The sequence below is a fragment of the Achroia grisella genome, unplaced genomic scaffold, assembly GCF_030625045.1.
Source record: "Achroia grisella isolate CSIRO2021 unplaced genomic scaffold, CSIRO_AGI_Agris_v1 utg1241, whole genome shotgun sequence".
NCBI lineage: Eukaryota > Metazoa > Arthropoda > Insecta > Lepidoptera > Pyralidae > Achroia > Achroia grisella.
The window spans coordinates 740,130-756,976 of record NW_026712604.1 but is presented as its reverse complement, the minus strand read 5'-3'; the positions used below and the strand labels follow the sequence as shown (position 1 = coordinate 756,976).

General features: G+C 33.9%; 1 protein-coding gene across 4 annotated transcripts in view; it reads right to left on the bottom strand.

Moving 5' to 3' along the window:
* LOC131854611 (ephexin-1) overlaps positions 1 to 8,196 on the bottom strand; it is a 66,638-nt gene extending 58,442 nt beyond the window's left edge. For 3 of the 4 annotated variants that reach the window (XM_059205731.1, XM_059205732.1, XM_059205734.1), the window contains exon 1: positions 8,015 to 8,196. The gene's annotated coding sequence lies outside the window, so the exon portion shown is untranslated. The remainder of the gene's footprint in view (positions 1 to 8,014) is intronic. The other variant, XM_059205733.1, reaches the window with a different exon arrangement.
* Between the last annotated feature and the right edge of the window lie 8,651 nt (positions 8,197 to 16,847).

Below are 16,847 nucleotides of genomic sequence, written 5' to 3'. Positions count from 1 at the left end.
AACAATAACTACACACCTATCTAGTATGTAATATATTATAGATATGTCGATTTTGTAAGAACTGTCTTGGAAAATTCTAGAACAATTATATATAAAAAAATATAATAACATCTTGCTAATATCTAAAATCTTGCTATTAGATTACTTTTAAAAATATTGGCCGCTTGATAAAGCATCGGTCTCTTAGTCAAATTTGAATAGAAATAAGAAAATGAATAAAAAAAATAACCCTGGACAATTAACACAGCGCCATCTAGTCCCACGGTAAGCGGAGCTTGTGTTATGCGTATTAGACAAGTAATATAAATACTTACATTTTTTGTAATTACATACGTAATATATATATATAATTCATATTAAAAAAAAATTAATAGTGATAAAATTTATCTATCTATGACTCTGATGTTGTTGTGACGGTTGTAACACTTGACAAATGTGTTTGAATTAAACTTGACAGAAGGCAAACCTCTCAGATATATTTAGTTTGTTATTGGTGTTCCCACTATGGAAATATAAATTGACAACCAATGTATTTTTTTTAATTGTCAGACTCTAACTGATAACCTTTTTTTAAGTAAACTCGAAGTTCCTCTAAAGGCAAGAAAAGTATATAACTTCCAATACTTATATTAACTCCTTATTGGAACAACGCTAAATCCTAAACCTTTTCACCTAGATTGAGTTTTTAAAAAGTCGTTTACGTTTTATAAGTATTTTAACTAGGAAGCAGCTTGCTCTGCAAGCTGTTATTCGGTTGAAGAAGAGAAATAGCACGATATCTTAATTCACTGGAACAACAATGCATTGTATCACACCCTGCGCAAAAGAGGTTTGTCAGTAATGTGGACTCTTGACCCAATTGCCAGCCATGTACCATGTCAGGTTGACCTCGACCTGGTTTGAAACCATTATGATAAAATCTTGGTGACTTATCACGATGGGCAAACTGACCTAACCTCATGGTAACCTTATCATCCTCCACTGGTGCCCCGCCAGCGTAAATAGGCAGCGCAGATCGGTGCACCATGTCATTCATTATACTCCGTTAAAAATCATACATTAAAAAAAAGTATCAAGCCTTAAAAACCATTTCTTAAGGGCCGTAATCGCGGTGTAGAAAAATTATAAATGCAAATATGCGTTTGTTTTTATTGACTTTCCCTTTCAATCGAAAGCGTTTCCCTTTTCATGTTGCAACAAACAAAATTCCTATTAGATATGCAAGTGGCGGCAGGTGTAGGCATTAGTTTGACTAATTTGTTTTGTGTAATACTTGATTCACTCTGTTGTAAATACTATAAATTAATTAATATTTAAAATAATGCAGTGATTTCTAAATTTAGTTTCAATGACATAAATTAGGTTAGTAATTTAAACTTTCGATGTCAGTACGCATTATATAGCTATAAGTTGTTCGCATCTGTTCGAATAATTTTGACTAGGTTGCGATTTCCGTGATCGCAGCCAGGTGCAATATATAGATAATTTGTTAATGCTAGCTGAAAACTCAAAAAAAGTTTGAATTTAAATTATTCTTCTTAAAACGAGATAACCAATACTTGTTTGTTACTCTTCCACTCAGGATTTTGATGAAACTTTACAGTAATATAGTTTATCAAAAAGAATAAAATATAAGCTATAAATTTCACGCGAATGAAACCACGGGTACAGCTAGTAATATATATATTAGGTTACTATGTTGATGCTATTTTTAGTAGAGCTTGCCTCAACATAGTAAAGTTTGTCATCCCATAAGAGGCGAAACGGAAATGCCAAAGAAAATTAAATATATAACTTTCAACAGATTTGAGATTTCGGGCTGAAGCTGAATATCCCAGTGGCTTGTTTTGGGAGAGGCCTATGTCCAACAGTGGAGTGCACTGGCCTGATGATGCTCAAAATGATTTCAAAAAGTTAAGACGATGTTTATCGATTAAGTCGGATTGCATCCGGGCGAACTCATGGTGGACTATTAGTCTTTTTTTTTATGGAAATAAAACCATGATTTGCAACTTTTTGATAATTTTTTAGAGAATTTACAAACTATATTATAAACTGGCCTGTCATCGTTTTCGCCATTAAATTAGTCCGTGTTTTACTGTTTAACATGTTAAAGACCGCATGCTCACCGGTGGGTCACTCCGCAACGAAAGTAAATTTACACTTTGGGACCGGGTAATTACCCGTGGGCACTAATAATAATAATACACATTTATTGTAAATGCATACATAATATATATGCAGAAAATACCCAGACCAATACAAACAGTAAAACTCATGAAACAAATTTTTGTACCATACGAGGAATCGAACCCGCGACCATCGGAGATAAGGCGGTGTGCTAAACCGCTAGACCACCGAGGCCGTCAATTAACATATGTGTTCATGTCCCTACTACCAGATTGCCATTGTCCGCCTGTTATGGAGTGCCGCAGCCAATAACAGGCGTGTCCCATTATAATTAAATATACAATAACATGGCGTCACAAACTGTGGATGACAATGGGAGGATGTTTAGAAAGGATTCCCAATCACTTTAGGTAACTACTTATGCCTTATGGCATCATGGGTTTATCCAGTTTTATGAAATCTCGCGTTCCTGGAGCATTTTAAAAATAGTATTTAGTTGGTTCCATTAAGGAGTAATATATGATAATAATAGTCTACCTTAATATTATAATAATACCATAGACAATTCACACACAGTGTCATTGAGTCCCAAGCTAAGCAGAGCTTGTGTTATGGATTCTAGACAACTGATATAAACACTTGCATTTTTTTTAAGAATAAGAATAATTTATTGCTGCTAGTCAAATTACATGAAAGAAATACATTTAAAGGATACTTAATTAAAGCCGGCAAGGGCCCGGTTCAGCGTTTCCCGACAGGATGCTCTTGTGTGGCACGGGTTTTCAATTGGATGGACCCTTTTTAATACATGACTGATACAGACAACCCTACTCATGAATACAGGGGGGAAAGGGAATTGTTAGTAATGTCGACTGATGATCTCATTGCTAGCAATGGTTCATTGTCAGGTCGACCTCCACGCGGTTCCCACTGGAAACCATCGACATAAATTCTTGATAAATTTGTCCCGATGGGCTAACTGACCTGACCTCATGCTCAATCTTATCATCCTCCACTGATGCCCCGCTAATGTAAACCGTTAGCGCAGCCGGGTGCACCATTCCATGATCATCCATAAAAAAAAAACTCATGAATACAAATGTTTCGAAGAGGTATCGAACCCGCGGCCATCGAAAATAAGGCGGCGTGCTAGACAGCTAGATCATTAATGCCGTCAACTCTACCATGCAGTATAATGTTTGTTATTTCTCAGAATATAAAATATCAACTATAAATACCTTTAGTATTATCACATACCGGCTAGCATACGCTGAACCGTATGTAAAACAATGAAATTCCGACAATAATGATAAGAGGCTTATAAATACCATGAATTTGTCTGGCACAGTATCTACTGCATTGTCTCATTTAACAATAAGTATTGTACAATCTCCATTCATCCGGCTATTTTCTACACTTCACCTTGAATTTACTTTACTATATTCCACTGCACTCATTAGTGAATAGATAAGATTTTGTATTGCAAATTTCTTTACCTGCTCGGGTTTTCCTAATTCTGTATTCGAGTTACGCGTTTAGTGCATATTAGTGTAGTTTTAGAGTGGATCATATGATTTATTGGTTAGTAAGGAATTTATCTAACTCGACGATTCCAATAGTTATGTTCCAATTATGTAACTACAATATCAAACACTGCCTGCCTCGGTGGTCTAGCGGTTTAGATCACCGCACGGCATAGACGTGAGATATTATTATACTATACTAGCTGTTCTGGCAAACGTTGTTTTGCCATATAAATTAATAACGTTATAAAAAAAGGGTTGATGAGAAGGGTGAAAATTTAGGATTGTATGTATTTTTGTATGTTGTATCATAAAAAATAGAAACTAAAAATTTTGTCTAAAAGATAAATAAAAAAAATTTAGGGGTGGAATACCCCTAACATTTAGGGGGATGAAAAATAGATGTTGGTCGATTCTCAGACCTACTCAATACGCTCACAAAATTTCATGAGAATCGGTCAAGCCGTTTCGGAGGAGTATGGGAACGAAAACTGTGACACGAGAATTTTATATGTAAGATGAATAACATGTTTCATTAGTAGCGGTTCACGCTACTAATGAAACATGTTATTCCATATTAATAATGTCCTAATTATTACGTATAACACAATATTTTATATAACTCTACAATAACAGAAATATCCAACAGGTGCAGATGATTTTCAGGAACTTACATAAGTTCAGGGGTATAATTTGTACATCCATCCATAATAACTTTATTAAATCAGATGAAAGGTGGTATTAAAGTATCGTTATTTTTGCAGCTGGAAGTTTGAAACTTATCTTTTAGGCGGTGACTAAATATAATTCAATATGACATACAAAGTTTCTAAAAAAATATCCCTAATGGGGCTAAAATATAATGATATCTATGGTCACTATTGTACGCGGACGAAGTTGCGGGCACAGTTAGTTAGATAGACAGTCACGAGGACGCACAAGCTATTTTATGTCTTAAAAAATAATGGTCTAGGGGTGAAACAGGGAATGCAATCAGTCAGAAGAAGTCTCGGGTAAAAAGCTAGTATTTTATACATTTGATTTTTATTAATGATTAATATAATTATTTAGACATGTGATTCGATTTGATGTGGATTACCAATATTTTACTAATTATAAGCCTCTATTTAATAATTTATTAGTTTTATATGTGATTCGGTACATATTTGATGTCGATTAACAACAATATTTTACCAAAAATGGAGGCTAAAACTCCATTTTTATAATTTCGTTTCCTCTTACTTAATATCCTTTAGAAAGTATTGAATCCGTTGGACCGTTACATTAAATTGCCATGAGAAGTATTTATATTATTAAAAAATGATATTCACTTACGTTTCATAATGATAATGTAATTGAAGTGCATGCTGATTGTCGAACAAATGTAAAGGAATCGGCATTTTAAAGATAACATACTTTCACAATAACAAGGAGTGCAGAGACAGTTTTTTCCTAAAGGGTTTCAATGTTCTTAAAGGGTTTTAAACATAAAAACATATATTATTGTCAACTTAATACTTACAGCGAATAAGCACTACACTTAGACGATGCACTAGTTTATAAGTTATGCAGCAATAGGTAAGACCAAAGACTTTGTAGTCTACCTCGAAATAATACTTAGGAGGTCATAAATTAATTATTTGATATCCTTTTATTTAGTAAACTATTCTAATGTTGTTGGCCGCAGCTGACCTTTACAGCTTCACCGAACGACAAGGGGCGAGTGCAGATGGCACTCCAAACTCGCGGAGGCATTTATGGAGCAGCTAAATTGTGTTGAGGTCATCGTCTTCGCCTGCGGGGACGGTGTTGCGTGTTTACGTGGTAAGGACGGAACGGGTGCACTCGTAGGGGATTTGATCTCCGTGGTGCTGTTCATATTTAGACCACGGTTTCTATTTTCCATCAGATGGATCAATACCTTCCAGTTACATAAAACAAATAAATTGAGTAACGCAAATAACAAGATCACTCATAAGATAGCATGGGTTACATACGTGTAACTTCATGTGGTAATGATTACTAGTTAACAACAGAGGCCGCTGGCGCGTGACTGCATATGACCTTAATACCTGAGCATTGCATACTTTAACACCCGTTTCCACCATAATTGGTGTTCCGGAGCGAGTGATAAACTGATAACAATTGGCCGTAATTGATTATCGATAGAATTCTGCATTACCTGCTCTTTGTTTTGTATTCGTTGCGATTTAGATGAAAGAAAATTTAATATCATATTACTGTCAGATACGGGGACATTTGGAAATTCAGCAGGAGTTTCCCCTCTGGCACCTGCACCTACATACTCCTCCAGGGGATCCATATTAATACCAAGCTTTGTTTGGAATCCAGAAACATGGGCCACACAGCACCACTGACCTCAAACCACCCTGCACTTCTGACCGAGTGGCCGGATTACAGTAGACATGTCCATGTCATGCCATGTCATAATTAAACATGACTTAATCCTTGTTATCGTTGCCTACGTTGTTTTAAATACTACGGTAGCATGTTTAACATTTATTAATAAATTAACAATTACGATTAGGTGTTGAATTAAAAGAGATGAGCTAGCTGTAACATTCTCACTTTTTATAATGATTGAAGAACAAAGGAAAATGTTATTGCGCAGATTCATTTCAGCTCTTTTATTTCTATCAAGGTTATTGCACATGTATCCACTTTAAGGTATGGGTGTTAGGTCAATTTATTTTATTCGAAAAGTTGTTTATAAAAAATGTTACCCGTAAATAAAAAAAATGTCCTTTGTTTTTATTGCATACTATGGGCGCAAAGATCTCAGGGTTTGCATGGCGTGAGTTTAAGGCCTCCTTATTAAAGCTGTTTTATTTCATAAAATACACAAAATCTTAATAATTCTTATTAACTGAAAGGAACATACTATATGTATATTCTATTGGTGAATATGACATATTTATAAAATAGCGAGTACCCCGGATTGGTAGACGTGTTCCTACAGTGATGGTATTGATTGTAGTGATTACCACAATGCTTAAATTATTAAAAATTGGGTACCGCCGTTTCAAATTACAGCTTTTTAGACTTGGCAAATTTGGTTTGCGTTGATAGTCATCAGGGCAAATGATTTTATAATATCTATCGCTATGATGACGTCATGCTTACTTTCCATTGTCTTAGACAGGTGTTTAAATACTGACCTCTTTTAATGTGCACGGAATTTTATTATATCTATTTAGTAAAGTACATATTCATTATCATTGTTTTGCATTGTCATATACATTATTTGGAGTCGGCGCAGTATATCACCTTCCACCGGCTCCTACCAGCCGTCATATTATCTTATGAATGATAATGGAATGGTGCATCCGCCTGCGCTAACGGTATACGCTGGCGGGGCACCAGTGGAAGATGAGCATGAGGTCATGTCAGTTAACCCATCGTGGTAAATTCACTGACTTTATCACGATGATTTCCAGAGGGACCCACGTGGAGATCAACCTGACAAGGTACATTGCTAACGATGGGGTTATTAATCCACATTACTAGCAATCCCCTTGCCCTCCAGCCGTCATATTTGAGCCTACTCTCTCTCTACGTATTTCATTTTACAGACAGTTCCTCCATCTTATACCTTTACTTTCCACCTTCATCTTTAAACTAGATACATAATACTTAATGCCTTTAAATTTGACCTCTAACGAACGAAATATAAGTGAAAACAACGACCCAGCCTGACCATTTGCAAAACAATTTCAACTGTAATTGTGTACTTAACTGACTTCGGTATAGTTATTACTTTCTCTGTATACGGAGAATTATGTTAACCGCATTGAATTTAAAACGTAATTATTTAATTAGTTAGATAATAGATTTAACGATAAAAAAATTATATTAATGGTATGTACCTACGAGGCATTGTAGTTATTTTTTTCTTAATTTTGTATCCCATAGGTACATACATATATATTATATAACAGAGTTATGAATAAACAAAGTACTGTTAAGTCATAACTTACGTAAAACAATTGATTAATATTTAATTAAATATCTAATACAGCTCAACAAATTAAATATATAAATCGACAGATTTAATTGTAATAAATAAAAAGTATTTTTATCTATGCCAACTGTAAGTGGTAAGTGAATCTTAAAAATAGATGGATTTATGATTATGATTGCGTGTGAGATTTTAATAACAATTGGTTGTTTATATAAAAAATAGCTATTAATAAATCAATTAAAACAACCCGTGTAATAGATTTACCGTGTTTTATGCATCAAACTTACGTATCGATGATAATAAAAATAAATAATCGATACAAAATGGACAAACTTTCAAATCGTTGACGCATTCCTAACGAATAAATAAATTTCCATACCTGTACAACTACAAAAATCCGTTAATAGGCACACACACTGCACAGAGCACTGAATTGTTTCACAAAACTGACGCCACATTTATGGGGAATAACGTTAAAAATAGTTTAATATTATTAGCGAACTAAAACGGTTGCTCGGCGGGTGGTATTTTGCGATGTTGTTACTGCTGCGATCACACACGTGCGTTCACGTCTACAAACGTGCTCGCTCTGAGTTGACCTAGTCGGAATTAGGTGAAGCGGACCGCATCGACAGCACCTGATTGAATACTTTACAAATACAATAAAACCTTTTTACTACCTGTTCAGTTCATGAAATACATGGTCTTTATGGTAGATAACTATATATGGTTTTGTAAATGAATAAATTGTTTTATGCTTGTTGCAATTCCGTCTGTCAGATTGTATAAAGCGTTTTGTTTAATGTCATTTTCTAATGTCAACGTAAGTAATACACGAGTACATTCCCGCTTTTCAATTCGGGAAACCCATGAAAGAGTGTATAGTATAGTCTAATACTTATAATATTTGCTAAATGAATTTGCAAGTATATTCTTTTAGATGTATACCTACCATACTAAAATATACCATGTTAAAAGTAGAATTTATTGAAAATAAAAAATTATTTAGTTTGGTTTTAAAAATAAATAATAATAATAATAATAATAATAATAAAGACATTTATTCAGCATTACAGTATTCTTAGATGCTATCTATCTTATATACTATACAATTTAAAAGCTAAAAGCTAAAACATACTAGTAACGCTGAATGTGACTCCCACTCAGCATTTATACTGCAGTATATATATATACCACAGTGCTGATTTTCAGTGGGGCCACCACACACGAGAGAGCGTACGTAAAGATTACTAAAGAAAATAAAACGTTAAAATTAAGACCATTTTATAAATATGTATGAAAATGTATGTAAAGATAAATGCAATTTTAATTAATGTATGTATTTAGTATATTCTGTATATTATTTAAGTAGGTATATTGCTATGTAATGAGATATTTATTATAATAAAATTTATTAATAATATTTAAATATATAACGTACATAAATGGTGTAGTTGGTACATGTTTTAGATGCTTATTATATTATATGTGTTCCCTGCTACAATGATTTTTGTTCTTTAAAGAGGTGAGTGAATAATTTATGTTTGAAAGAACTAACTGTCACTGAATTAAGGATAGGAGGAGGCAGATTATTCCAGCACTTAGTGGCAGAGTATTTAAAACTACCACGAAATGCTGTGGTGTTAAATTGGGGATATATTAATCGAGAACAAGTTTGACCAAAATTACGATTAGAAAATCGAAGTTTATCAAATAAGTAAGAAGGCTTTTGATGTTTAATTATTCCAAATAACAACGTAGCGAAGTGTAGCTTGTTCCGTCTATCCATTTTTAACCAATTAGTTTGATTTATAAATGGAGTAACATGTCCTCGAAATGGTATGGAAAAACAAAACCTAGCACAAGCATTCTGTACTCTCTGTATCAGGTTTTTAGTACGGACCAATGTACATTGTCCATAAACAGCATCAGCGTAATTGAATTTGGATAATATCAAAGAATCACAGAGTGTCTTACGCAGATCTTCACAAACAAAGTTACGTACACGATATAGCACTTTTAATCTATAAAAACAATTACGCACTGTCTGCAATATATGATTTTCAAAACGAAGGGTTCCATCGAAAATTACGCCTAGATTACGAGCTTCATTCGTTTGTTGTAGAGGAATCCCTCCTATCGATACTGTGGGCTTATAAGACGTGATCCGCTTAATTTGATTTTTACTGCCTAGCAATATAAATTTTGATTTAGCTGGATTTAATGTAAGATTATTGAGTTTCGCCCATTCAATTATTATGTCCTAATATTTTATTCTATAAATACTTATTTTGATATGGATTCCCTTCTACACTGTTGTTTGGTCTCTTTGGTAATAGAATGTAGAAATATTGATTAAATAAACAAGCACCTATATTGATAAAATAAAACTGTTTTTATATATGTTAATGTATTATTAAATACCATTACCATTATCAAGAACTATTACCTATATACCAATAATTACAGCCTTCGACTATGACCATGAATTTTAGGGCTGAAACACGTTCGATACTTATAAACTAAACAATATTTTATATTAAGAAAATAAGAAATCGGATTAGTTAATATACACAAAGTTATTTCTAATGTTTTAAATGAAAGTGGTTAAGACAGCGTCAGATGTTGGTGGAAAATAGATGGATAAAAAACTATTTGTATCACTAGCACATACATAAACCTAAAAATAAAATAAAGAGTACAAATAACAAAAGAACGAACACAAAGTAACAAAAACTTGTAATCTTGTACGTGCTGCAGCGACAAAAATGGTTAAAACCAAATTTCTTTGGTCGAATACCGATTTACTGTTACCGTTACTTATTGATGCAGAGTAACAGCTATAACTGAGTCTTTTCCATTTGAAAGTAAGAATCCCATTCTCCGGAGCGGGAATGTACCAAGACTATAGAGACTATAGTCTTGGTCCATTCCCGCTCCGGAGTTTGTCTATTGAACTCTTATAAGTAGTAGATTATTTTGTTAAGGGCTATTAGGATATCTCGAGAGACTACGGCATGGGGGTTTTCATGAAGGGTATATTAAGGTTTCTTAAGGGTGCATTGCCTACCCTTAAGAAACTTTAACCTTCTTGAAAAACCCATGCTGTAGTCTCTCGAGATAACCTCGGCAGTTAGTTTATTCCAGAATGTAAGTGAACACGGAAGTAAGCTCCTCGGACTCCACTGTCCGAGACCACTTATATTTCAGCGTGTGGGGAAGAATTCCCTGTAAATGGGCATCATGTTGAACAATTTTTTAATTTTAAAACCTTTATTCGCTCCCTAACTAACTTGGGGTAAATTAGATTAACTTCAATTAGATCTACACAAAATGATCATGGTTACTATTCTAATCTTGTAAGCTAAACATGCAGTGACTAAAACAAGCTAAAAGAGGCACCAGCTCACATGTCTAAGCCATAAAGTGTACCGGTAGCGCCGCGCCGGGCCGCGTCCGATACATGGCGACCCACACATCCAATTATAAAGGAATGTGGGTCATACTAGCTTGCCTCACATAATATATCATGTAATTACCGGCTTATGTTCTTTGTCGATTCTGTTGTCACGGACGAGAGTTTTATTTTTATTTCCAGTAGTTTTTAAATTCTTTACATAAACATAACTTTAGCTTTTTATTGTAAGTTGCTTTTATTATAGTCTGTCGTAATAAGGAAGCGTTTTCAGTCGCCAGTATCAATGTATTTTCAGGAGCATATTGGCAAAATGCATGAGATTTAAAGATACGTTTCCTTCTTAATCAATTTGATAAGTTATGTGGAGTGGAAATATAATAGCTTGATGATTTGATCTTCTGTCAGCTGTAATGATAACATTGTGTGTTCTGTTCAACTCGCTTTTAGTTCTGCAAATGACCTCGTTTAATTTCTTGTGATGTCACTCCACTTTAACCTTGCTTTTACAGCGCCATCTATTTCCAAGCTAAGCAAAGTTTGTGTTATGGATACATACAACTAAAAAATATTATAAATACTTTTTTTCGTAAATGTATATATAGAAAACACCCAGACCCATTCAAACAATCATATTCATGAATTCATAAGGAGGTATCGAACCCGCGACCAAACGAAAGTAAGACGGTATATTAAACTGCTAGACCACAGAGGCGGAGTAATATAAGGGCATGTTTCGATTCTGTAATTCATTACATATATCTTACACTCGTTATAGACTCGCTGTCAAAGTCATAGCTGGCTGGTTTGACTACGATCAATAACTTCGAGAATAGTTAACAAGCTAGAAAAATGTGTATATTGCGGTATGCAGTAATTATGCTCTAACTGCTGCGTTATTACAAATTATTCACACACAGTGATTTGCTTGAAGGTTTTTACGAGCTAGGTTAGAGAGGCAGCGCATGACCAGCCTTTGTAATAATAAAACAGTAATTAAATATTACATAACAATAATAATTAAATTTTATTTGCATGCTACAGGGCAGAGGGAGCAAAAGTTATCTCCGGAAATGGACATGCGAAGAATTATTCAATTGAGTTTCCAGTTCTTCTCAATTGATTCTGTATGCTGAAGTGGATGGTAGGGACAAAATTATAATATAAAAATATGACATTCATAAGCGGCTAAAATGTCGTACATGATTTTTTAATTTGAATTACGGAAATGGAAGCCACATGACATGTGTATAAAAAAAAAGTATTGTATCCAGTAACCGAAATGAAAAGAATAAGTATGAGTAATATGTAAGTCTGTATTTATGTTTAGTCTATATTAATTTATATTGTCGTTCTCATTCTCTGTTCTCTGTGTGTGTAATTAAAAGTAAACTGATTTCCTTGTTGACTAAAACATAATGTATACGATTTTTAATACTCTCCCTGATCTGAATGGAACAAATTTCTAATATGGAAAGGCCTTCATTGATTAGAAAAATCAATCTATTTATAAAACTACCTCATAATTTTAAACACCCACACTTCACACCAGTACTTTATTGATGTATGGGATTTATTTTCTGCTCAATCAACGTGACAATACAATTGTATTCACCTATTCGCTAACAGATAATTCAATGTTATGCTTAATAGACTACGTTATCGTCTATTTCACCACGTCTAACGATTCTTTATGGTATTTAATACATACCAGTTGATGATTTCTGTGACCTTATTTTTCAATAATCATTATTTGTTGATTTCTTATTATTATTGAATAGTTGATCACGGAAACGCTGTTTTGCCATCTAAATTAAAATCGCTATTAAAAATAGGTATTGATGGTAGGTAAATTTAGGGATATATGTATTTTTAATTGGCACATTATAAAGAATTAAAAAAAGAATTGTCCATAAAATTAAAGAAAAATGTTAAGGGTGGGCAGCCCTTATTTCTTAGGGGTATGAATAACACAGATAGTAGCCGATTCTCAGACTTACTGAATACGTATATCAAATTTCATAAATATCGGTCAAGTCGTTTCGGAGGAGTATGGTAACTAACATTGTGACACGAAAATTTTATATATAAAGATGTTAAGTAATTACGTCTTTGTTACAGGTAGATACTCGCTTATGGTGGTTCGTCTATGGTTGGTTACAATAGTCTATTGAATAGACAATATATTTGACAATAGTAGCTTATTAACTGCTTCTTGAAATGTGTAAGCTGTGTTTGTAACAGAGTTTTATAACAGCCTTAACGAGTGTATTACAAAATCAGTTTTCGACACCTATAATTTATTTTATACTGACGAGGCCCACAGTTTAAATAATCTCTGACTACTTGCCAATTATATGTAGTTATTAATCGTATAATCTTTATTGGTATTATATCTATAACTTAGTTAATATTATACACCTATATATTGGCCAATTATTGTTACAAAATCTAGCAAACAGCTAGATTGCAACTTCACTTGCATCCTTTAGTATATTTTAACGTTATCATTACATGGATCTAAAGCTATATATACAATATCAACTCGTTGTTAATGCAGCATTAATATGTGATATATACTGCAATCACACCTTTGTGACAGACTCGACCCATTAGCTTGGCGTAGAGATATTGCATTGCACTGAGGAATGGTTTGGATTATTACCAGCTGCTAAATTTCACTATAGTACTAAACGCCAGAAACTAAAATATCATCCTGATCTTTAGGATGAGTGTCGGTCCTCCACCGAGTGTTTTCAAGAAACTTTTCATCGCGTACCACATTGTGGATACACCTTCCATGAATGATATTTCCGAACCGATGCGATATTGAAACTGTCAAGAAAATGGCTTATTCCTTCTTAAAAAGCTGGCAACGTACCTGCAGTTCCCCTGGTATTGCGGGTGCCTTTGTGGGGCGATAATCACTTACCATCAGGTGACCTGTTTGCTCGTTTGTCTGTTATCCTATATATATAATAAAACAAAGTAAAAACTTACATTACCGTTAAAGTTAAATCAATTGTGTTCGGTCAAGGATTTGCATGGTTTTTATTGACTTCCTATAAGGGTCAAGTTGACGATAGAGCAGTACTTATGCTACGTAAAGTACAAATCGAAAAAAATGACACAAATCATTACAAGTACAAAACAAAGTCGCTGTCGCTGTCTGTCCGTCCCTATGTATGCTTAAATCTTTAAAACTACGCAACGGATTTAGACGCGGTATTTTGTAATAGATAGAGCGATTCAAGAGGAAGGTTTATATATATAATACATGTACACCCGTGCGAAGCCGGGGCGAGTAACTAGCTGTAAATATACTGTTACTGCGACCAGAATGTTATTCAAAATAGTGAAGTTCATGTTTATGGAATTTAAAAGGATTTAATTAATAAGTAGAAAGAGGGGGAGTGGAACATCAAGGCACAACTACATCAAGCAAATTAAAGACAGAATTGGAGTCGTGACGTATCAACGTTTAATGAGTATGATGGAAGATTGTAAAAAGTGGCAAGAGCTCCACCAACAAGAGCATCATCTGCTTCTTCCTTATCCCATTTATTTGGGGTCGGCGTAATATGTTTTTCTCTTCCATTCATCTCTGTTCGCAGTCATTCCGTTATTTACTCCCTTTCTCACCATATCATCTTTCACACAGTCCATCCATCTCTTTTTCGGTCTTCCTCTACCCTTATAACCATCCACATTCATATGTAACACCGTCCTTAGGATATGATCTTCAAGAGCGTCGCTCTTAAATTATGAATAAATTAATAAGTAATGTAAGATTTTATTCCACTAACAAATTGCAGCCTTAATTCTATCAAAGTTACTGTGATATCGATATAGGATCAATTTAGATCAATATAAATAGTGATAGATCAACTTCTATTGTGTTATAAAAATACTTGCATACATTTTTACTTTACATGTAGGCTCTAAAGGTTGTACTACTAGTAAAAGGTCGGTCGCGACAATCGGACGTAAAGCGATCTAGCACACCGCTTTACGTCCGATGGTCGCGGGTTCGATTCCTCGCACGGCACAAACATTTGTATTCATGAGTATCATTGTTTGTGTCGGTCTGGGTGTTTTCTATGTATAATGTGTATGTATTTACGAATAAAAATATTTCTTTGTATTTGTATCAGTTGTTTAGTACACATAACACAAGCTTTAGCTAGCTTAACTTGGGTCTAGATGGCGTTGTGTGAATTGTCCTGAGATTATTATTATTATAAAGATTTTTTAAACGGAAGACAAAAATTTGCGAACGATTCTACATATGTTTAATATTACACTTTCTGGAGAAGTATAAAAATAAATGGGTGAAGTTGTAATATCTTGAGGCTAGTGTGTAAGGATGTTGGAATGAAAACTGTAGACGAAATTTTTTTTAATGGTTATAGAATGGTTCTGCCGCCTGCGCTAACGGTTTACGCTGGCGGGGCACTAGTGGAAGATAATGAGCATGAGGTCAGGTCAGTTAGCCCATTGTGACAAATCTATCACGATGGTTTCCAAGAGGTCAAACTGACTTACAATGGAGATTACTTCACATTACTAACAATCCCTTTCCCCCAGACGAGATAAATATTATTATTAAGGATTTTCCAATGAGTAAAGAAAGCCTATTTGCTCCAACTGTTTCTATATATATAACAGCATAAAGGGCCTTACATACCAACGCGGTGTTTCGTTACACATGCTAAAAGGAAGCCTGTTGTGTAACGAGCCGGATTTATCGGCTTCACTAAGGTTTCCTTCCTAGTGACAATCGATCATCATGTACATGTGTAATAGTGTATCGTTACACTATTACGTCTGTCATTCGATATACTTATTCAGGGTTGTCAATCTTAAAACATGTGCAACCTTGTACACTAATTGGCGCAAACATATATGTATATAATTTTATGTTTATATTTTTATTTTATATGTATATTAGTCTATAAGATACATATAAAGTGGATCATTAGATGCCTGAAATAAATAAAAAATAGAATAAATTAAAATAAGGTCGTATATCTTCAATATTTGATTGATAGCTGTACGTCAAAATCTAGGATAAAAATAATAATAATAATATAATATGGACAATTCACACGTAGGTCTAATATAGTCCAAGATAGGTAGAGCGTGTGTTTTGGGTACTAGACAACTGATATCAATGTGTATCTAAGGATACACATATTGTAAATACATACATAATACACAGAAAATACTCAGAACGTTACAAACTATCATACTCATCTTTGTACTGTGCTAGGAATCCGAACTGGGACCAATCGGAAGTAAAGCGTTAGACTACCGAGTCCAAAATATCCTAGTGCCGAAGATAAAAGATCTTGTACTTGTACGAGTGTCCATACAGTTGACATCCCTGGTATTATTCCACTATGTCGATGACTGATAGGTATCGGTGTAAAGGAAATTGAAATTGAATCTTGTTAGAAAATCGATGATTCAAATATGAGTATTTTAATTCAAAGTACTTATTAAATGTGCACATCTGCAATAGCTATTTCATTGTCTATTAAAATATAATCGGCATTAATAACTGCCGACATAAGATTTTAGTAATGCTAGGTTACAGCTATAAAATTGTTAATCGTTTTAATAAAACAATTATTCGCTACTATCTCACTCCCAACGTCATCTGCATCACACTTACTCAATTTAAATCATAGCCTACCAATTATTCTAATGTATAAGCTATATTACTGCAAAGTTTTATCAAAATCGTTCAGTAGTTTTTGCGTGAAATCGTAACAAACTCCATTCATACTCACAA